This window comes from Pogona vitticeps, chromosome 5, assembly GCF_051106095.1.
Source record: "Pogona vitticeps strain Pit_001003342236 chromosome 5, PviZW2.1, whole genome shotgun sequence".
Lineage (NCBI taxonomy): Eukaryota > Metazoa > Chordata > Lepidosauria > Squamata > Agamidae > Pogona > Pogona vitticeps.
The window spans coordinates 128,410,051-128,434,511 of record NC_135787.1 but is presented as its reverse complement, the minus strand read 5'-3'; the positions used below and the strand labels follow the sequence as shown (position 1 = coordinate 128,434,511).

At 39.6% G+C, this 24,461-nt stretch overlaps 1 long non-coding RNA gene across 1 annotated transcript; it reads right to left on the bottom strand.

Moving 5' to 3' along the window:
• Positions 1-18,379: 18,379 nt before the first annotated feature.
• On the bottom strand, positions 18,380-24,139 carry LOC144583268 (uncharacterized). Its single transcript, XR_013536968.1, has 2 exons — positions 24,046-24,139; positions 18,380-18,627 (listed from the first exon to the last, which is right to left on the bottom strand). It is a non-coding gene; the product is annotated as an uncharacterized LOC144583268 (long non-coding RNA).
• Between the last annotated feature and the right edge of the window lie 322 nt (positions 24,140-24,461).

Sequence of the window (24,461 nt, the reverse complement as noted above, 5' to 3'; positions counted from 1 at the left end):
CAGCATTCTCCTCAGCTGCAGTTAACCCCTCAGGTTCTGAATCTTCGGCTGAACTCATGGCACCGCCTCATAATATAATTGGAGGTTTGGGAGACCCCATCCTCCTCTCTTCTTGTAATCTTGCAAGTATTTCAATTTTGTTCTTGGTTTTCTCCCCTGCCAAATAAAATTTGAGAGTTATTTTCTTCACAAATGAAATGGTTTGTTATTTATTATTATCAGGATATTCTGAAATAGGAATATGAATATAGGTAATACCATCATTTTGATAATTGCTATTCTGCCCATCAATGAGATTTTTAAGTTTTTCCATTTCTCTAAATTTTTCTTATCTTCTTTCCCTTTCTTCTCATAATATTCTTCAAATAAGTCCTTTGTCTTTTTAGTTATTGTTATACCCAGGTATCTTACTTTATTCACTACGTTATAACCTTCCTTAATTTCTAATTCTTTCTCTTCTTTTCCTGTCATATTGTTTGTCAGTATATTAGTTTTTCCTTCATTTATAATTAAACCTCCTCGTTCTCAAAAAATTGCTTCTCAATTTTTAAACCTTTAATTTGTTCCTCTTTTCTTATTTTTCTTAGTAGTATCACCAATTTTGTTATGAACAACAGGGGTAAGAATGGACATCCTTGGTGTGTTCCTTTAGAAATCTGACATTGATTAGTTTTCTCTCAGTTTACTATTATTCTTGCATTTAGTTTGCTATATATGCTTTTTATCCATTTAAAAATTATCTCCTATTCTATTGTTTCTAGAACTTCAAACATAAATTCCCAATTAATATTATCAAATGCTTTTTCCACATCTAAATTGATTTTTTAAAGGGAAAAATAACCTTAAAAATACAAAGACAGCTGCAAATTCAACCAAAAGTATCACTCCCCAAAGTAACCTTTTGAAGTAACTGGTGCTTAAGATTATGTCTCTTTTTCCAAATAAGTGACAAATGACAAGGATCCTCTTAATAAAAAAAGAGAATTTGGGCCATTATGAAAGTCCCAAGGGTTCTCATTATTTAAATTTTTTAATAACCTGCACAGAGCTGAGGTAAATTTTGCAGGAAAGCTGTGATTTGTAAGTAGGACAACTACTGTACAAGGGGTTTCTCCTTTGTAGATGTGCTCAGAACTGAGCTATTCCATAGATGCTTGATGATAAAATATCTGAATCAGTAAAAAGCATATTTGATCCCACCCATTTTTCTTTGAACTTGCCTTGTATGCAACATTTCTTCTAATTTCTGCTAGTGCTGCACAGAGGACTGCCCCCCCCACTCATTGGGCTCCACCCACAACCGGAAGCAAATTGGAAGCAACATTGACCTATGCAGGATTGATGCAGTGCTGCATGTGCATACACAGCTTAAAGGGAACGTTGCTCATATGTGTAGCTATGCTCATAGATGGTACCCAATACCTAAGGACCTTTCTAAAATGGAATTTGGCTTCCAGATTGAAAACATTTCTCTATGCTGGTTTAGAGGCACATGGTTTGTTTGGGTTAGAAATAATTTTATTGAAATAATTATTCCATAAATCATATGTAAAGTTTTCTGAGTCAAAAAAATCAGGTACATGGCATAATGCTGAAGGCTGTGGTGATAAAAGTCTCAATTAGTTTGACAGCTAATCATATTTGCTATATAATGGACAATCATTGCAGCAAATAATTTGATTATCGATCAGTTATCAGTATATGTTTACCACTATGAATATTGTAGAGTATGGGCAGAAGGGGGGAGCTGGAAAGGCAGCAGGTTTGGTGCTAAACTGACAAGTCTTGCAATACAACAATGCTAAGACTTTTTGGCAGTTTATGCCATTTTCAAACAATTTACTTGCTGCAGACCCAACCTAGCTCTTCATACATACCGAATCATTATAAAAACACAACAATTTCAAGAATCTATTCCTTCAAAGATCATATATAGATATATGTCTATAAAGGAATGAAGGAACTGCTCTGACTGCCTGTGGCAGTTGTTTCTGTCTCTCTGTTCCCATTCTTCCATGTGATTGTACTTTTTGTAGCCTGTTTAATTACTGTGCATGTTTATTCTGTAGTAAATCCTTGTTGTTTAATGCGATTTATTCCCAAATAGATGAGCACAGGATGACTGCCTTGCTGTATGACAGAAAAAGGCTAAAACAGACTTTCCTGACAATCCAAACAAAATATCAATCAGAACTTTCATAGAATAGCTGCCATAAAAACTCCAGAACTTGCTCCTTCCTTCCTTCCTTCCTTCCTTCCTTCCTTCCTTCCTTCCTTCCTTCCTTCCTTCCTTCCTTCCTTCCTTGCCAGAGCCTTTCTAGAATTGAGAATCAGCCATTCTCATATGCCCCCCAGGGAGCCTGGCACATTTGAAAGGGGCCACAGATTGGAAACAATTCTTCACACACCACCTTACGTATAAGGTTTGTTGTGTGACTTATACAACCCCCATTTGGCCCATATTTATTTCATATTGTTTTTATCGCCATGGCCAAAAATGATTGAGAATGGCTATTCTAGATTATTAGGAGCTTGGAAGTTGTGCATTAAGTGTTCAGTGAACTACTATGCCTACCTGCTCAAACTGCATTTGTCCTATGATAGCCATTCCATAGATAAGGACAATAGCAGGAGGAACACTAGTTACATGGACTATGTGATTTTTGGTGCATTCTAAAAGTGCAAATGCCCTTGGTCTCCCAAGGATTGGGTTTGCAAACATCTAGCAAAGCCATCTCTAGATTATACTACTCAAGGCCTGCACTTGTATTGTGTGTTGCTATTGCATGGCTAAATAAGGTTGTCAGTAACATGAGTAACATGCATATAGAAAAGAACAAGCCATCCAGAAAGCTGTCTTCACCTGTTAACTGAAAGCAGTGATCATGGAGGAGGGAAGAGAAATGGGGCAGACTGGATCACAATCTAATAACAGTACATTTCCAGAAAGAGAAAAGAAAGGACTTGTTTTCACACAGTGTCGAATAATTGATGTTTTGAATTTTTCCCCATATAATTTATTTATTTATTTATTTATTTATTGGACTTATATACCGCCCCATAGTGCTACAAGCACTCTCCGGGCGGTTTACAATTTTTAATTATACAGGCTACACATTGCCCCCCCCCCAGCAAGCTGGGTACTCATTTTACCGACCTCGGAAGGATGGAAGGCTGAGTCAACCTTGAGCCGGCTACCCGGGATTTGAACCCCAGGTCGTGAGCACAGCTGGTAAGGAAGATAAAGCATGCATGCCATTAGACATTGCTCAGTGTTTGAATAAATACCAAATATTGAGTCAAAGGATAGGAGAGAGAGTTGGTGCTACTTTGCCCTCCCTGTAAACTTTCCAGAGGCAGTGGCTGGACTTCAGAGAAGAAAGAATACAAGGCTAAATGGATTTCTCAGCAGGATCCAGTGCAATTCTTCTTATGTTTTCTTGACTTGTGCCTGCACCTAATGTAAGTCAGCTCTGATGAATGATTTTCAGAGATGGGTGAGAATCTCATTTCATTTTGTTTTTGATCAAAATAGACCCAAACTGACAAAATTTGATGGTGGTAGAAAGTATATCTGACCAATTTATCCATCTTTGTTTATTCTGTTCAATGTATGAGCTTGGTCACAGGGTAAGGCGAGGCATTTGCAGTGGTAATAGAAAAGGTGGTTTGCTGCTGATTGTTTTGACTAAGGTTTTCATGTATTTTTACGGACTTCTGGACATCAAAAAATTTCTTCCCTTCCACAGTCTTTCCTTGTCCCTCTGAATGCATCCTGGGCTTTTGCCAAGGAGGCATTTCAGTTCATGCCACCTAAAGGGTAGAAGATGGTAACTTCGTAAGTTATGGGAACAACAACAAGGGCCGAAGACAAAAGACTGTGCTCATTGAAAGGGGGGGGGGGATTGGGAGCACACAGTAGAATCTGGCTAATGGCTCTGTTGCCAGGGTAACAGGGCCGCTCTCCTTCAGCACACTCTGGGTCTCCTCTCTCTCTCTCTCTCTCTCTCTCATATTTGAGGACATTTGACTAGTTGCATTGAACTTCAACCCTTCTACAAGCACAAAATGTCCCCACATATGAGACAGTATGTCTCTCTCACTCTTGCCGTATCTATATCTGTATTTATATCTATTTATAGTGTGGGTGTGTTTGTTCTCCTAATTTTTAATGAACAGCAAAATACAGCAGACATTAGTAGAAGCAGGTTTAAAAAAAAAATCCCGATACAGTTTTCTTGCCAGGTTCTGAAACTGGTATATGAATCCCCCCCATAATCACTCTAAGGAGGCAGATTGTGGTTAACGTGGAGCCAGACTCTCTTCTGAGCCTAAATGTTCTTTAAAAAAAATACTTTGGTGAGCTCCTGAGTGAAAGAAGAAGCTGATCTGAGATCTTTTGCTGCCTGAGGTAGACTAGAAAATTTCTTCCCCATGTTACCCAAAACAAGGTGCAGAATTACCTGAGGCTAGGTGGTTATTTTGGTATCAGACACAACCAATCCCACACATATGTACTTCTGAATTAATGAAAGAAACACTGTCATAAATAAGTACCTGTTTCCCTTCCTTGACCCCAAGGATCAGCTGTCTGAGACAACTGCCTCACTCAGGATGATGACAGGACCTGCCCTGACCACTGGTACATGCATAAAGTCTATTTTCAACTCTGTAAATGAAGCTACAAGCCTGAGCAAAACCTGCTGCCACGGTGCCATGATGTGTTTACACAGATCTACTGTACCTAGTTTAAACAACTATACATGCAGACTCAAGCATGGGGATCTGTGATTTTGTCAAATGGCAGGTACCTCACTTGGCGAGGAAAGAGGGGAAGTCACATCGGGGATAACTTTGTATCATTTGGCACTGAAGTCAGGGTCAAACTAGATGATACATTTATCACATTTTTGCACAGATGCTTCCTCAAGTGGTACAAGATAATCTGTTTGTCACCTGTTTATCTTGTACTGTGTTTTGTAAGCTTTGTTTTGTGATTGTTTTAAGAACAGTAAATGTGGTATTTATTTGCGAGTTTGATTATTGAGACAATATGTATGAGGAAATCCTGGTATAGACGGGGACAAAGGCTAAAACGGCTAGTTTGTCCTCCAGTCTAAGGTACATCAATCTAAACATTAATACAGTATGTTTATGTGGTGTCTCAGCTTCAGAGAATGGAAGGAGGAAAGACAAACTGCTTTTCTCAGCTTCTAAATGAAATAAGCTGGCAGGGTTGTTTCTGTTAAGATTGATTTTTTTTTTTTACTTTCCTAAACACTGATGAGAGTAAAAAGTATACCACCTAGAAATACAAGCTCATATCTCAGTCCCTGTTCCCATCCCAAATTTTAACAAATACGCACTTATCTGAGGCAAAATGTATTGAGAATTCAAATCGTAAATCTATTTCCTAAGCATTCCAAGAAAACCTTTCAAATTGGCATTGGCTGCCTTTCCCAAGATCTGTCTCTTGCTTTTTCTGATGGTAAACAGGAATGACTCAAAGGCACAAATTGTTCCATTAGGGAAGAAATAAGCAGGCAAATTAAATAAGTAAGTGTGGATCTGGTCCTCAGAATTCTAAATGGAAAGAAATTTTGTTTCCTGAGATGAGTAGCTACTTTCGTGCTGGTGTTTTAAACAAATAGTTCAAGTAAATAAAGAGTCTAATTTAGTGATCAAGTGCAAAAGAAAAGAAAAACAACATAATAGGATAATCTTTAAAATTAATAGACCAATCCTGTGCATATTTAACAATGGGTGGCTTGTGCACTAGTTTCACTATCATCCTGCCAGAGAAGACTTGTTATATTCAACTATACGTTATCTGGGGGTAAAATAGCATAATAGCATAATGCTAACAACAGGAAGACATTTTATAATTGTATCTATTTTATTTAATTAGATTTTGAAAAGCAAGATCATCACAGGGTAATTCATACCCTGAGAGATTTTCTCATGAGTGCATACAGCTGACATTGGGTTGCTATGAGGCCAAGATTGTACAATGCAGATGGCCAGTCACTAGAAGAGAAAGCACCTCCATTTTCAAAAGGTGGGATTCAGGCAATGTTTTCTGTCTGACAAATCAAACTTGCAAACAAAGAATGTACTCGTTTTCTGAAGACCAGTTACAAAGCAAATGGTGAGGTGAGAAATACCCCTGTAGCAACAAATACAAAGAGCACTTAAGAAATTGCTCTGCTTTGTTCACAGAATTAGTTGGGGTTGGAGTCAGAGGACATTGTCTTCCATTTGTTTATTTTCTCTCTCCTCCTCAGGTCTTCTTCCACCTCTTTCTTTAGATATATTTATATGTTTTGGGGAGTGGGTAATATGGGATAGCTGCATAGTAGGCATAGCACTATTTATAATTGTAAACTTACTAATGAATTCTATATAAGACATGTTTGAGACACAAGTCCTAAGCACATTCATGAGAAGGGAGTTTTGGAACTTAACTTTGATTAAATATGCACATGGCTGCACTGTCAGGAATGGATGAGTCAGCCAGCTTCATTTTCTTCCGTAGCTGGATGGTTTAGATCTCAAGTTCTTTACATTTGTTTATGAAGACATTTACAGATTTTGATAAGCTCATATTTTAGTGCATTCTCAACCATCAGACCTGGCATATGTACATTTAATATTTATACAGAAGAGCAAATTTCAGCAGATTTCGTTCGACACATAATGTACATATACATGCTTTCTCAATTCTATACAACTATTAGAGGTTCCGGAATTCTGTCTTCTTTGCGTTTGCCCTTCTTAGTACAGTAAAGGAGATTACCAAAATTCAACAACAGTTGTATGAAATACCATGACTGATAAGAATCTTTTGATGGTCTGCATACAGAGTTGTAAAATGCTTGTTGTTGTTGTGTGTTTTTGTTTGTTCGTTTGTTTTGGATTATAGCTTGCAGAAATCAGTGACTATCCTGGCTGTTTGGAATACAGTCCCAAAAAACAATGTTTTCCATCTTTGACTGACTTTAGCTTATGTGACTCAATGGCATTCATATTATTTTCAGATGGAAAATTTACTGAGAGTGAACCAGGAAATCTGTGTCCTTGAATGTAGTTTGCAAATACAGTGGTGCCTCGTATAACGAATGCACCGTTTAACGACGAATCCGCATACCGATGCGGATTTTGCGATCGCAAAAGCGATCGCATACCGATGGCCCCTATGGGGAAAAATCGCTTTGCGATTTTTCCCCATAGGCACCATTTCCCCCCAGGTGGGCGGTGCTTGCCTCCGAGTGCCAGCGGTGGACGCTTCCCTGGAGGTTGCTCTGAAGGCAGCGCTGCCTTCAAAGCAACCTCCAGGGAAGCGTCCACCACCGGCGCTCGGTAGGGCTTGCTTCCGAGCCCCGGGGTGGAAGCTGAGGTTGCTCTGAAGGCAGTGCCGCCCAGCTGGGCGGTGCTGCCTTCAAAGCAACCTCCAGGGAAGCGTCCACCGCCGGCGCTCGGTAGGGCTTGCCTCCGAGCCCCGGGGTGGACGCTGAGGTTGCTCTGAAGGCAGCGCCGCCCAGCTGGGAGGCGCAGCCTTCAGAGCAACCTCCAGGGAAAGCGTCCACCGCTGGTGCTCGGAGGCAAGCCCCGCAGCTAGGCGGGGCTTGCTTCCGAGCACCCCCGGTGGAGACTGAGGTTGCTCTGAAGGCAGCGCCGCCCAGCTGGGAGGCGCAGCCTTCAGAGCAACCTCCGGGAAAGCGTCCACCGCCGGTGCTCAGAGGCAAGCCCTGCCCAGCTGGGGGGAGAAGGCGGCGAAGTTTCAGGGCGCCCACGGTGGACGCTTCGCCGGAGGTTGCTCTGAAGCCTGGCTTCAGAGCAACCTCCAGGGAAGCGTCCGCCGCGGGGGCTCTGAACCTTCTCCCCCTGGCTGGGCGGCGCAACCTGCGGGGAGGCGTCCACAGCCGAAGCAAGCGCTGCCCGGCTGGGGGGAAATGGCCGCCCGCAGCGTTTTCACACCTCGCTTACCAAGGCAGTGAAAATGGCGGCCCGATCGGGATTCTTCACTTACCGGTGAGTTTTCCCCCAATAGGAATGCATTAAACGGAGTTTAATGCGTTCCTATGGGTTTTCCCCTCCCACATAGTGAAGAATCCGGATAGCGACGTTAATCCTGTAATGGATTAACGTCGCTATGCGGGGCACCACTGTATATGAAAGAATATATGCCTTTACTTGAAAAGAAAAAGGAGGAATGTGGGAAAACCCTGCTCAAGGTCATTAGCAGCTCCTGATGGGCGGGGTGATCTCTCATTCTGCCTTTTCCCTTAGAGTTAGATCATAAATTAAAAGGCTTTCTCTGGGCAATCCTAGTGGCGATTAGGTAACTAATATCCTATCTGAATTCTCACAACATATGATGTAACCCTTGCTAAGTTAATAAAAGAGCTCAAGGCATTGCCTTTAGGGTCCGCTGGCTCGGACATCTGTGGTCGACTTCTTTGTACTTTCTCTAAAGTTAATTGCTTTCCTATTTACGTATCTGTGATCACCCACATCATTAGCCTTCCTTTTGTTCCATGATCACCTACACTTAAAGCTCCTTATATCTCTAGTAGAGAGAGTGAAGAATTCTACCTTTCTTTTGCTACATTTCCCTCTCTTCTAGTTCTTCTTTCTCCTTCCAAGGGCAAGAGAGCTGACACTGCTATCTTTTATTTAACAAAACACAGAAAAACTATGTTTCCTTTTTCTCATTCCTCTTTCTTATCCTCATACATTTTTAAAAATCATGCAACACCTGAATTTTAATGCTGTGTAATTCTCTATGTGAAATTATAGCTTCAAGCTATGGATAAATTGACAGTGTCACGTGCAACCCTTTTAATCACCGCACCTGAGTGAGCTGATTTTGTAATCTGTTTATTAAATTTGCAAAATCTGTTCCTGGGTGATGGAGGCCTGCCAAGTGGGTAAACAATTTTGTCATAGCAAACCTCTAGCTTACTTGATTATTTTCTTTTGTGGGCTCCTTGTAAGTAACTGTGCTGTAATCTAATTTCCTTTGATTAGATACATTGATAGAAAGTGCTTCATGTTTCCAAATACCTTGCTAGATAGGAGTGAGTCAGACCTTTAAGTGGCATTTTCCAGGTAATTAATGTTTAAATGAGATGGTGAGAAAGGAAAAAAATTATAAAAGCAAAGTATTTTTGTTTATGAATTTGACAAAAATAGAGGAACAATAAACAGTGATTCTTAGGAACATCTATTTACAACAAGGGAAGAAGCAAGGTGAAGAGAAAAAAGGATAGAAAGACATTAAACAATCTTCAGAATAGCCTATTCTGGATCCTAGGAAAAACACATTTATAACTTAAAACATACATTTAAAATAGAGTGACTAACAAAACAAAAATTATAATATTATAGCAATATATTTTGGCTTCCATTATTTTATATATGTAGTTGTCCTAGGGAAGAACTATGGAAGTATCTCTCTCTCTCTCTCTCTCTCTCTCTCTCTCTCTCTGTGTGTGTGTGTGTGTGTGTGTGTAAAAACAAGCTAAGAGAACAGCATCCCTACTGCTACTTTCCTAAGGCAAGAGAAAACATTTTGTATCAGATGAAATGGGCAAACCAAAGCATAAGTCTTCAGGAAGCCCCAACACTCTTATTGTTTTTCCTGCAATACACTTACTCTGCAAGGTTTCTGATGTCTCTGCAGATGTGAGCACAGCTTGGGAATTTACTTTTGCAAGTCCTGTACAAGACACCTCCTTAAAGGAGTTAGCAGTGGGATTTCTGTTTGCTAAAAGGAACTACATACTTTCTAGTTTTTCAAGTCACTGAAATAGCTAGCTTCTAAAAGATATCTGTATACTATGAACTCCTCTTGTTGATTGGTGTTGTTATTAAGTACCATCAAGTGACTACCGTCTCATGGCAACCCCATAAATGAGATCTCCAAAATGTCCTGTCTTCAGTTGCCCTGTTCAGCTCTTGTAAACTCAATCCTGGGGTCCCTTTAGAGAGTCAGCTCATCTTGTATTTGGGCTTCCTTTTTTCCAGCTGAATTCCACCTTTTCCAGCATCATTTTCTTTTCCAGAGAATCGTCCTTCTTCTGATGTGCCCAAAGCAGGGCAACCTCCGCTTCAACATGTTTGCTTCTAGATATAGTTCAGGCTTGATTCGATCAAGGATGCACTTGTTTGTCTTTCTGGCAGTCCACAAAAGTGTCCTCCAGCTCCACATTTTAAATTAATCATTTTTTTTCCTGTCAGCTTTTTTTTTACAGTCCAGCTTTCACACACATATGTGATCAGAAATGCAAGAGTGTGAATAATTCTTGATACCTCCTTTCTTGGAGAATGGAATGTACATTGATTGTTGCCAGTGTCTGGACTATGTTTTCTTTTTTATATTTGTTGGCATATTCTTGTTAGGATATTAACAAATTCAGTCTCTGTGGCTCGAAGTTATTCTGGTGGTGTTCCACTAAACACAACTGCAATTATTTGATCAAAGTTGAGATAAAACAAAAAAGTTAAATTAATGGAGTGATGATGCTATACTTGTAATATAACTTAGTTATACCTTTTCTGAAAAAGGAATTAGAAGTAACTTGTTACCTCTCAATTCTAGCTTTGAGTTGGATTTGAGATTGCAGGGAAAGTAGGATGGTTGTATGTACCACACAGAGTTTTGCATGACAATGTTAACTGGAGGATTGTTGGGAGTTAGTTGTATACCATGAAATTGGAATCAACTTACAGCAGCCCTAATAGGGCTTTCAAGTTAAATGATATATTTAAATTGTGTTTTTACAAGTGCCTCTCTCCCAGCGGAGATTTTTTAGAGGGAGCTCCAAAAAAGTAATCTCCTCCAGCTTGGATTCTACCTTACAAAGGATAGGGCTGTAGAGCTAAAAGGCTCTCAGAGGCTATTCTGTCTGAATGTGTTCCTTGTTTGATGGACTTTCCACTCCAAGACAGATTTTTAACTATTAAAAGGTATGAGACGGGGTAATAATGTCCTTAAAGCTGCCCATGTGAAAATCTGACTTGAAGGTACATAGATAATCTGCTCACAATTTTCACTCATTATAAATGAGTGAAAATTAAATTTTAATTTGTATTTTAATCGTATTTTAATCATTTTATATTTTATTGTGTTGAATTTTAATTGTTGTAAGCTGCCCAGAGACCTTTGGGTAGAGTGGGCGGCATATAAATTAAATTTAAAAAAAAAAGTGGGATGCAGAAATAGTCTAGTTGGGAGGCAGAGTTTTCAGAGCAACTAATAATAATCCACTCTATGATTTTACAGTATTCCCAATAATAGTAGTACACTTGAAAAATGTATTATCTTTGTATTTTGCTGTTTACAGTGGCAATAAAATTTATGCCAGTTTTCAGTTGCTAATGGAATTGTGACTTTCATTTTCTCACAACAGCAGCATTGCTTTTTAAAAATGTACTTAAAACTTACTATAAATTGGTAAATATGCTAATAGAATACTTGTAAACATACAAATGCAATTCCTGAAAAAAGCAGGCAGAGCCCCAGTTGTTTGGCAGAACCATCAGTGGAACATAAGATGCAAAAAGTCATGAATCCCTCTCTTAGTGCATCTGTGTATTTCTCAGGCTATACACAGCACCCACCAGATGCAGGCACAAAATCCAGTCTCAGAAACATCCAGGCACTAGCATATCAATCTGTCTATCTACTGAAAGTGTCAGTAGAGATCTGCTTGTGTGCTCCTAAATTTACAGAAATACAGTACTCTTGGTTGTGGGTCAAAGATGGGCTAGGCTTGCAGTCTTTCTCTCTCTCTCTGAAGATACCTCATTTATAACATTTTCCCAGCTACCTAAACATCTCTTCTACATGAGCAAGCTCACAGGTTTAGCCCTGTAAATCCTGCCCTCTGAGAGTCATCTTCTGAAGTTTGGTAAAGGGAGGCTGGAGTAGTTACTATATCTGCTTTGCAAATGGTCCATCTCTGCCAACAACTCACCCAATCTGGTTGTAATTGATTGGTATCTGTGTGATTCAGCACTCTTCTGAGTTCATCATTGTAATGTGGTATTCTAAATTCCATTTAATTTCCTCCTCTTTTATCATTTTACCAAAAGCATGCTGGCAGTGTTTCCTTACATTGAAAACAGTACAGAATGTTTTATGTAAACAAACAAATAGATTCATGCATGCTTAAGCCCATTGAAACCAATGGACTTAAACATACCAAACTCTGCATCTGGTTGTGATCTATTGAAGCATAAAATCAATGATGACATTCTTGAACTAACTTCAGCTTATCTTTCCCCCCTTTGTGTGAAAAATGTTAGCTTTCCCTGCTTTTCCATTCTCTTAACATCTTTTAACAGAGGAAGTCAAGTGAACTCAGCCATTCATACACAGAAACACTTTTCCATGCACAATCTGCAGAATAGAGTATTCTGTTCTCTCTCTCTCTCTCTCTCTCTCTCTCTCTCTCTCTCTCTCTCTCTCTCTGTGTGTGTGTGTGTGTGTGTGTGTGTGTGTGGTTGGTTGGTTATATGAAGTGTGAATCTTCATATAATGGTTCAAAGCTGCTAAGGACCCTGACTGGATAAATATTTCTTTAGAGAGAAAACAGGTCATGCGTTTCAGTGCTACTTTCAACTGCTGTTGTTAATGGCACCATTCACTCTCTCCCTTATGAAACTTGCAACAGACTTTGAAATGTTTTAAAAGGTCACAATATAGAGACCTTGCAAATTCTTAGATATCACGCTCCAGATTATGGCAGATCGAATTTTTTACCTGCTAGCAACAGCACTTAAACATTGGGATGGAGAAATCCATTTCAGCCTCTCTGTCTCTGCTAATATTTTAGAAAAGATCATTTCTTCCTGTTTGCGCATCAGTTTATGGATGTCTGTGGGTTGCCATGAACATTTTTCCTAATATACACAATTTCTCATGATTATTTTTGCCTAATACGCACACTTGTATGTGTTATATTTCACAAATATACACATTTTATGCTCATCTAAGCATTTTCAGTAGAAAAACAGTGGAACAATGTTTGGACAAATTGAAAAACTGAAGGATACTGGGTTTGAGAGTGCGCCTTAGAGTCTTCACATCAGCATATGAATATAGATACCTTCTTCCCAATCTCTGAGATACTTCAGACTTAAAATTGTTCTGATAGACCATGCCAAAGATGCATAAAATGAATACGTCATCAGGCAAAGATATTACAACATTCATTCTATGGCTGTGTGAGGAAATAGACTGTAAAGGTTCCCTATTTATAGTACCCATATATGCATGCAAATATATATGGACAGACTTCCATAGACTAGGATCCCTGATTGCACAAGAGTTCTTCATCATATGGAGGTCTGCTCATAAACAGCCATGCTTCAGGGGCTTCCATTTTCAGACATCTGTGCTCCCATAAGTACATCAGGAACAGTGAGCTGAGTTGGATCAGGAGGTACACAGTATCATAGAACTGTACAACTGTAGAGTTGGAAGAGACTCTGTGGTCATTGAGTTGAACGTCCTGCTAAAGCAAAAAATTCAAACTATTGCTGCATGAGAGTGCAACAATAGATATTGTGCAATAGTGCAAATCAGCAGCCCATAAGGCAAGTCAAAAATGGGGGAGGGAAACCCAAACAAAAACTTAAGACCTAAAACCTAGATGTCATGCGAAGTTTGGCACAGATGTAGCAGACAGCCATCCCTTCCTCTCTGCCAAATTTAGGGATGTTTGGGCAAATAGTTTTTAAAAAAGAAAAACTGTTTTACCCCCTGTGCACACACTGGCTGCTTTTTCTGTATGCAGGCTTAAAACAGATCAAATATACTGAAAAATCAAACTTGGTTAACTTGAAAATGAATGGTTTGTTCCAGTGGATTTCTCTTATATTTAGAAGGAATCCAGGGTTGTGTGTGTGTGTTAATACTGACTGAAAAAAAAATCCATTGGAGAGGATTCCTTTGACTTCCTGGCTTTCTTATCAGCACAAATGTTCTAAACATAAACATTGTTCCAAGGTTGAGAGCAAGGAGGGGACATCTGAAGTTTTGATCCTGCCAGTCAGGACCAAACTAAATGACTCTCAGGAAAACCTTTTTCCTGGCCGAACAGACATTAAAAAGAGTTTCTATTTCTCATGTAAAATATTTTTAAAACACATTTTAAAAATAGAGAATACAGTATTCAGAAGTTCACTTGGATAAGTTGTAAAATTATTGTTTTTTGCTTTGTGGCTGGGGACGGTGTCTATTGCACCCATGTTGTCACCATACCATTGTTTGGTAATTAAGAAAAAAACCCTTTAAAGATACTATATGCCATCAAGTCATTTCTGATGTGTGGTGGCTACATGACTTACTGACTTCCAAAATGTCATATCATTAACAGCTCTGCTCAAATCTTGCAAACCAACATCCCATTTTCTCTCTTCCTACTACCCCCTTCCTAGCAATATTGTCTTTTCCAATAAGTTCTGCTCAGATCTTACAAACTAGCATGTGTGGTTTCCTCTACCGAGTCAACATATTTCATGTTAGATCTTTCTCTTTTTCTGCTGCTCTACTCCACTTCTCCCAACAAAGTGGCCTATTCTGGTCACTTCTGTATTTCCATTATATGTCCATGGTAGATGTTTGACTTGATTGAATACACACTTTTCTGGTTTTCTGGCTTTCTAGCTGTCTTTAGTATTTCTACCACATTTCAAATGAGTGTAATTTTGTCCCTGTCTTTCTTCACCATCTTCCTTCCACATAAGAGTAGTATGAATGAATTTGACCCTGGTTTCCAGTGGCATTCTGATAACTCCAAACTCTTCCTTTTTTCATTTCAAAAGACAAAGGAACATGTTTTAGAAAACACGCACACAACCTGTCCATAGAGCTTTTGGTCTAATGCAGCTTTTCTTCCTCAGCTTTCCTAACTCAAGGAAAAGGTTAGGAAATTGGAACATATGTAGCTTTCTACTCTGCATTCTGAGGAGAGGCCATGGCAACATGAGTTTACCTGAAAGGTTAAAGGTTGTGCATGTTTCTCCATTGTACATGTTGTACTGTACCTGCTCACACTTTGGCTTCACCATTTCATTAAGTCCAAAACAGCCCTTCAAAATATTTTGCCAAAGAGGGACTATAGCCACATCAAAGCTGTTATTGCTTCTCTCTTCTCCCAGGAACCATAGTACAGATCATCTTGTGGAATCCTCTAGCACTGGCTAAGTCTATATAAAGGAAGTTTCTGTTGGAATTTGTGTGTAGTGTATAGAAATTTTTAAAAAGCCAGAAAATTCAATTTTAAAAAATCTTTGGTTTATGAATGAAGAATATTTTGCTTTTGTACCCATGATTCAGAAAGCCAGAGAATGGCCCGATATTGCTGTACAATATTATGCCAATGTTTCCAGCAGGAAAATCGATGTCCACATTTACACAGCAAATGGCAACGAATGTTGACAACACCAATGGCAGCAGTCAAGATGGTCTACAGGATACCCTCTTCTGCTACTACTAATCACACTTGTTGAAAAACAGCCCTGACAATTCCTTTGTGTTTGGATAAGAAGTGGTTAACTGATGAAAAAGGAGTCAGTTTCTGGCATTTGCCCTTGCTTGTTGTCACTCTGTGAATGGTAGTGAGTACAAGAGGGTGGCACAATGTTGAAAAATGTCAGTGTTATAAATTTTCTCTTTCACTGTGCAAACACGCGCACACACAAATATACAATCCTTTCACATTAGTACCCATTTTATGCCAATATAGGCTTATCTTCAAATGCACATAAGAGGCTGCTCTGGTCCAGAGTAGTACCGCACTGGGAGGCAGAGGTAAAGCTATATACTGTACTCTCTGCCAGTTTCCTGATCTGGATCAAGCCCTCACTGTCTAGCTTTAAAAAGCTAAGTATGCAATTGTTTAGTGGATGAATTGCACATGAGCCCAGATTGGCTCAGACTTGGCAATTGGACCTGTCAGCATTGGTGCTGCTAAATAGTCTTATGCTGTCTGTACATCACAGTAGCAGTCTCACCTCCTTCAGATTCTTTTCTGGCATGCTTTGGTCTTCTATCAGCCCATCAACATTGTTATTTTACCATGTTTTATTCAGTTGTTGAGCCAATCTGTTTAGTAAAATTGCCTGTAAGCCATGCACCCTGAAAGATGGCTCAGTATTTGATTTTGTAAAAATGTGCAGTGGAAAATCTAACAGATTCATATTGCTGCAAACATTTCATATAGCCATAGTCTGAACAAAGGACAACTTTCTGTCTTTCTGAAGTTCGATAGTTAAGAATCTAAAGGATCAGTTTGAAAGTAGGTATTGGGTTTTGATTATCTTAAATTAAAAGTACCCACTGTATTCTCTGATAACTCCTATTCTTTTCCCTCACCATCTGTCCAGCTGGATTCCTGGAGAAAATCCCACATATTTTTGGACATCCAGTGCCAACCAGCTGCCTATCATCAGAGCCCAATGCTTAGAATAACTTTACAGATACCTCTGCATGTGAAATACAGGAAGATAAATATGAGGAAACCCATGGGCAGAATGCCTGCTCTTATTTTCATCTGTGTTTTTCAAAATCCAGATGCTTTGGGGATCAGAGTGGGGAGAAAAGCAACAATCCTTTGATTACTGGACCGAGTAGGCTAAATCCAATATTATTCCTGTCCAGACAAGACTGGACACATTAAAATAAACAAGATGTCCCAGTCACAACAAGGTCTCATTGACTTTAGTGGATCTAAGAGCCTTGTGGCACAGTGGTTAAACCACTGTACTGCAGCCAAAACTGTGCTCACGACCTGGGGTTCAATCCCAGGTAGCGGCTCAAGGTTGACTCAGCCTTCTATCCTTCTGAGGTCAGTAAAATGAGTACCCAGCTTGCTGGGGGGGGGCAATGTGTAGCCTGCATAATTAACATGTAAACTGTCCAGAGAGTGCTTGAAGCACTATGGGGCGGTATATAAGCAGCACGCTTTGCTTTTTTGCTTTACCCTAGACTGAAGTAATGTTAAATTTCACGCCATTTTTACAGTATTTTATTTTTGAATAGAACTAATTTGGATGTGGTATCTCTGAAAAACTGAATATATGAAATGAATATGTGCAATATGAATTATTTATGGTTTCCTTTCACAAGCACACCACTGAAATGAGAATCACTGGAGCATTTCTCTACTACACACCTATGCTATTGGTGCAAAAAAGTGATGTGACAGCATTGCCTCTAAAATTATGTGTGAGACCATTGAATATCTCAGTCCTGTACTTTCATCTTGTATTCAGCCATTTTAGTTCCCTTAGAGTGCAATTATAAGCATGCCCAGTCACAGGATGTTTCCCAGGAGTCCATGGGGCACACTGCCAACTATGTGGGTATAGAAATGCAGCCATAGCCTCTGGCTGCTTCAACACCCTGGAAATTTTAATATTTTAACTCTTTAAAAAGCAGTATTACAACAAAATTTGTAAAAGTATGAATATAACAGAAAGCTGACAAGTGTAGTACATACAACTGACAACACAAACAACAGTCTTTAAATAGTGTTGAGACATTTCAAAACCAAGTTGTAATGCAAGCTGGTAATCTCATGTTCAGAAGAGGGATTAAATAATAATTAAAGCCAAGCAGGGTCATTTATTTCTAAAATTGTTAACCTTTTTATTCCTAAATCAGTAATCAAGATGACAGTCTTTTTAGCTTCTGCAGACTATTTGAGGGAGGGAAAGCTGAACTGCTCTGAGGTCAAAGCAGTCTGGAAGATACTTAAATTAAATACTTCTGTTGCTCTCACCAGGAACATTAAGGCTGCAAACCTATATGCATTGTTCTTAGTGCAACTCCCACTGAACTCCATGCTTCTGAATAAATGTGCAAGCAATGTAAAAGATTGATATCCACCTACCAGGAAAAAATGCCACAAAACTGTTCTACTTCAAAAGAACAGTTATGTGATAAAATAGGACATGCCCCCCCCAAACCCACAAAAACAGAAGCAGACATGATTTTGCTCATGGGGTGTGTATGCAGTGTGTGTATTTTTGTACATTTCCAGGGGTAATGTAGTCCCTAGTCTTGGGGGCTGGTAAAGTTCTTCCAGACTCTTTCAAGTTGCCCACCCTATAGTACTCTCATTGATTCTACAGGGCAACTCTAAATATAATTAAGTCTTGATTCAACCCATAGATATTTTTATTCACATATATAAATCTGCAGCGTTGCAGGTACCTGCCAGTGGGAACACCTCTTTGTATTGTTGGAATGGCCTTGTAGTGGACAGATTCAAGCTTCACATTTCAGCTTGCCTGAGTGCTTATGAAGTGAACTGTGGTTTGGAATAGTATGTACTCAGAAAAATCAAGACCAGTGATCAATGGATTTGTCTCAGAGACTTTTTATTTCCAGAGAGCAGCACATGTGACTAACTTTAGATGCAATCAGCAGAAGCAGTCAGGCCTACAAGGTGAATCAAGACATTAAGAGAAGCATAGTTGGATTCTTTCTTTGTGAGTAGAACGCTGGTCGTGGAACTCTGCTCACTTATCCCTTCCAACTGCAGATCCCTGAATCTCCTGCTTCTGGAAGTTGGGGCACCACAGGAACCACATTGGATGTGATGTAGCCACCTGTGGGAGAAAGGAAAATTTGATGAAAATTATGTGAGCAGAAATATCTTTCCATGCACATGTTGGGCATCTTTGAATCCAAAGTAAGACATATATAACATACAAATGGCTCTCTAAGGCCACTTTGGAGTTCTTAAGGCTCTCCCAAAACACAGTAAAGAAATTGAGTACCACTATGTTTGGCAGCAAACGGGGGGGGGGGGCAACAATGAAAGCAAGTATTTTCTATTTTCTTTTCACACAATGCCATTGAAATTTAGTAAAGTCACTTACTGCCACAGGGAAGACAGTGTGCTGCAGAGGATAGAGTGGTGGATTGGGGGACTCAGAAGGCCTGGATTTGAATCCCCAGTTGGACTCAGAAATTCAAAATTTGGCATACCAAAAGTTCACCACCCCTGGCTTAGCTGAACATTCTTCCAAGATGTCATCCTGGCTTTCTGAGGATGACCTCTGCCTGAAGAACTGCTGCAACAATATTCAGCTGGATTCCATCACGGAGGATTATTTTAGACTCCACCGTAGGCAGTACTACTGAACTCGATTGTCTAATAGCCACTGCAGTACGTGACAGCTTCACATGTTCCGTAAAACTGAACAAGGTGACATTGAAGCAGGTTATAACAAGACAGCTTTAGATTCAGAAGACTGGTATGTTTTTCATTTGTTTTCTCCCTGGAATAAAGAAACATAATGATCCAAATCCTATGCATGTCTCAGTTTAGCTCAGTGGAACAGTTCCAGGTTAAGTGGATATAGGATTGGAATCTCATATTCATATTTTGCCTCATTGAGGCAGTAACAGGGTAGGCATGGAGCTGGTGACGAGGAAACTTTCCCATCCAGCCATTTTCTCATTACCACCATTCCATTCTCAAGTCACTATTTGCCCTCTGAGAGGAAACTTCCCTGTTGATAGGGTCAGAGCTAATTTGCAGCTTCTCTGTGGGTGATATTAATCTCATTTAAAACAAAACAGAACTAAACAAGATGATACTCTTCAAGCATCTCCCGTACAATATCTACTTTTGGCCTTTTTAACTTTCATGAACTCTTGAGTATTCACTCAGTACCTCTTTTAAGCAAGCAAGATGGATGATCTTGGAAATGACCTGGCAGCAATTGCATCGCATTAGAGCACTGGGAGCCATATCAAGAACACCATAATAGCTTTTCCTTTTCCTTTTTTTGCCATACTCTTTATTGTACAAAGGATATAGGGAGGAAATTGGATAACTAATTTCAGTTTGATCCTTTTATGCACTAGAAGTCATCCATTTGGTTTGACCCTCAAATAAAAATGGAAGAGGAGAAGAATAGTGGGTTGGAAAGACCAAACATTATAGCTGTGTCTCATATTTTGAATGCTCAAGAATCCCTATCATCCTTCAGTTTCTGTTTTTTCTGATCACTACATTTCAAACTAAAACTAAGATTAACTATTCAGCAGCAATCACCTTTGGGACAGGTGATATCTGCTCAGTTTCTGCCCTTTATCGTTTTGTGCTGTTTGAAGCTCAGCACATTAACAAAAGCTACAAATTGTCCCAGTGCCCTTCCCCTTTTCCCCATTTCCTGGACCGCAAGTTGACTTCCATATTCAGTTAGATTCCACATCAACAGTGACAATAAAATAGGGTTTGCAGCCCTGTTGAAGGGCAGCTGGCTTGTTTGGAAGGCATAGGACAGGTCTTGTAGCCAATGCCGCTTTGCTCTCCAGCAAAAGGATTTGGTCAGGGAGGTTGCTCAAGAGGAAGAGCCAAGGAAAACCTCTTGTTGACCCAGCACCTGTCATCTGATAACTTACCTCGCCTTGCCTCATAGTAAGGTCAGTTTTGTTTCTCAATGAAAGAAGACGCGTTGGACTCAATGTATCTACGCTACACAGTTACAGCACTGTAATTCCTCTTTAAGGTTCCATTCTATAGAGTCTCAAGATCTGGCAATTAAAATGAAATCAGTTTGCTATAACTGTGTAGTACAGATACACCCTTAGGTTCTGTAAGGCAGAGGAATGTTATATGCAGCTCCTGAGCTGCTTTTTGCTGCTGCTGCTGCTGCTATGTTGCTCCTTGAATTTGCTGCTTCAGGTTGCCACAAGGCACTGACATTTTGAACTCAGCAGGACAATGGCTGAAGAGAATTATTCCTATCTTATTCCCTTCCCATGTGAAGTGCTGCCTGGAGACACCTCCCTCACATCTATTCTGTGCTCTATGATGCCTTAGAGCTTTGCAGTTCTGGAACCTTCTCTATAGCATGGGATGGAGAAAGATGCAGCTCCTGAAGGTCTAGGGATATGTTTCACAACCTCAAGATCTTCCTCACTCTTGCTTTAATGTCTCTGTGGAGCTCAAAACCTGTGTGTAGATTTAAGTGTTTGAACTGGAATCAGATTTACATACATCAAGCCTGTTATGGATAGAACCAAAGAATTCTTCTACATACCCTTGGCCCATGTTAATCTAGATTTTTCTGAAAATTTAGATTGCTGCAAATGTCACGAGAATGAAAAACATTTTATTGTGGAGTCAAGAGATGAGGTGTCTTCCTAAACTCTTGAAGCTGAGGTTCTTCAGATAACCTAAATCCAACTCCTATATATAGAGAGATCCATCTTATGTTTTATATATTCCTAGCTCCTTTGTACATCCAAAATGTCCTTTTCCTAAAAGTTGATTATTTCTACTGGAATGTTTTAAAATGCTAGAAGTTGCTTGAAAATATTTAAACAATCAAGAATAGCATAAGCATTTATAAACTACCACCTAGCTAGTTAGCTAGCTAGCTAGCTAGCTAGATGGGTAGACGGACGGACGGACGGACGGACGGACGGACGGACGGACGGACGGACGGACGGACGGACGGACGGACGGACGGACGGACGGACGGACGGACGGACGGACGGACAGACGGACAGACAGACAGACAGACAGACAGACAGACAGACAGACAGATAGATAGATAGATAGATAGATAGATAGATAGATAGATAGATAGATAGATAGATAGATAGATAGATAGATAGATAGATAGATAGATAGATAGATAGATAGATAGATAGATGTGTGTGTCTGTATGTGTTTACTGGACACACATGAAACAGGCTGGATTGCTCAGTGAGTCAGAGCATCTGGCCATGGAGCCAGGCATCAGGGGTTTTATTTCTTACTGTGTCTTATAACAGAAGGGCCAGGCTGTGTGGCTTCGGACACACCACACAGTCCCAGACTGCTGCCAAGTGCTTTTTTGTGCTTTGCACCTAGGAAATCCTGGAAACTGTTGCCATAAAGCAGAACTGACTTGATAGCACATAATTATTATAATAATAGATAGAGAGAAAATTCTGGAGATAGGGATTTGCAAATTGAAAAGTAAAATTCAGAAAGTACTGACAGTGGCAATTATCATATTAGCAGTAGCTAGCCACTGAACTGTTACTGGGTGATAACAAAAGCAATGTTGCAGTGATGAGCTGGTTAATCCATGTACTGGGATTAGAATAAATAATTATCATCATCTTTCTTATCCTTGTCATTGTCATCATCCCAGTTCAAGCCACAGGAGATAAAACGGAACCTCACTGAGAAAAGTGCAGCTATTTATGCTGCAAGCCATCTTTGAAGTTCCTTTATTCAAGAATGGCCACAATGAAATCATTAACTGAGTTTTGCAGAAGGTTAAGGTGTTGTTCTAGTGGTTTTTGAATATCGTTGTCACATTATTTCAATGTATCCATTGCAAATTCTTTTGTTTAATATACTTATTTATTTTTCCCTGGAATGGCGATGGGTTGTTGGTGTCAAGTCAGTTCCACCTTGTATTCAATGCAGCACAATAAATTATAACTACAGTAATTTCCTGGTAAATTTTATGAGTTTGTTGCCACTGGTGATGGTGCAGCTAAAAAATATTGTAAATAAATAAAACAGTTTTAAATGTTTAATGTTACATTTTTTTGCACTTGGATACAAAGCATCTTTCACTCTCTTTCTCCCTCCCCTCCCCTCATGTGTGTGTGTATGCATGTGTGCATGCATGTGTGCATGTTGTGTGTGTGCACATCTGTCTCTGTATGTGTATCGGTATATGTCTCAATGCTGACAAATTTCTGACAATCTGTAGAAAGAACATAGCTGCTCAAAAGGCCAAGATATTTAAAGATCATTTTGTCTGACACCTGGATAGCTAAAGCCAATTTGTAAAGTGCTTTATCTGGAGAAATGCTTTACAGTGCCCGGGTGGGATTAAAATCCACCTATTTCTTCAGCAACACTGAGATTAGGGGTGCCAGAACCCCATGTAGTTCAAAATATGTGTCAAACTATTATGCCCCTGAAACATAAAGCACAAACAGTTTATTAACACAAACACATGTATCTATACACAGACTTCCCCCGACCCGTGTCAGCCTCCTGGCATGCCCCAGCACTCTCTTTGGCTGCCATGTGGACCTGCCATGGCACGAGAGGGGTTGGGCCACCAACATCAGATCAGGGGCCGCTCCACCAACAACAGGAAGTCGAAGACCAACCTTTCTCAAGCCACTTCCTGGAGACAAATAGCAGCACAGTCTTATTCATTCATTCATTCGTTCGTTCGTTCATTCATTCATTCATTCATTCATTCATTCATTCATTCATTCATTCATTCATTCATTCATTCATTCATTCATTCATTCATTCATTCATTCATTTAAAAATCCATATATAACCAAAACTGTGCTGCTCAGATCTGTGCAATTTAAGGGAGAAGTGTCATATCCATATAAACAAAGAGGGTGTTATTGTATCCAGTCTATATCAATGAGAAAAAATGTGGAACCAACATCATAATTTTATTTTCTCGAATGGGGAATCTTGCTTGATTACCCTTTCATGCAACTAGTCCATCACCAGGTATGTAAAAGCCACTGCTGAATTTGCAACCAATCACTGTTATTTCCATCACTTGAATGACCCATTTGATAGTGTACTTTATATACTAACCAAGTGTTTTCTGTGTCTTCTGTTTTACATTAGACATCAGCAGTCCCAAACCGGACCAGTTATTCCAGTAAATATGTAAAATCTAATTTAATTGCTTTGTTTTCAACTGCACTCCTGGATATTCCTTCTTGGTCTTTGTTGTCCTTTAGCATTGCCACAGCTTGCCAGGTCAGCATGCGACAGCTATAGCTGTAGCCCTTCCTGGTCCAAAGTTCAAGGAAGTTTCGCTCATTCCCAAATGCCTTGCCTCAGGAGTTATAGTCCAAAAGCAGAAATCTGCACAACTCTAATGTGTGTTTCAACTATTACAGTACCAAACCTTTCTGCAAATCCCAAACATGGGCACCTATCGAGTACCGATAATTTATCATGCTTGTGTTAGAATGAGACATTTGTAGGAGAAACAATTTTAAAAACTTTCATTACTTACAGTTGCTTGAAATTGCAGAGTTCTGTACAGTGCTTTCTTTACTGTTCATGTACTAGCAACCAACAAATCAACAGCAACAAATGATTGACACCAACTGATGAAAGAAAAGGATAAAACACTTAAAAGAGAGGTGGGGCTCTTTGAATTTCAAAAGTTGGAAGGAATGATTGGTATACAATCACGCCAGCTCAGAAAAGTCCCTCCCAGTAACTCAAACATGCAAGGATGTAAATAAAACCCCAACAGCTTGAAGGTAGCCCATGAGAATATTACATGAAAACAACATTATAGTGCTCTATAATGACTGCAATGAATGCAAACAGCACAAACAAGCCAGTGTGATATAGTGGTGACAGTCATTGACTAGAATATGGGAGATCCCAATCCTAATTCTCATTGAAACTTGAAACTCCCCA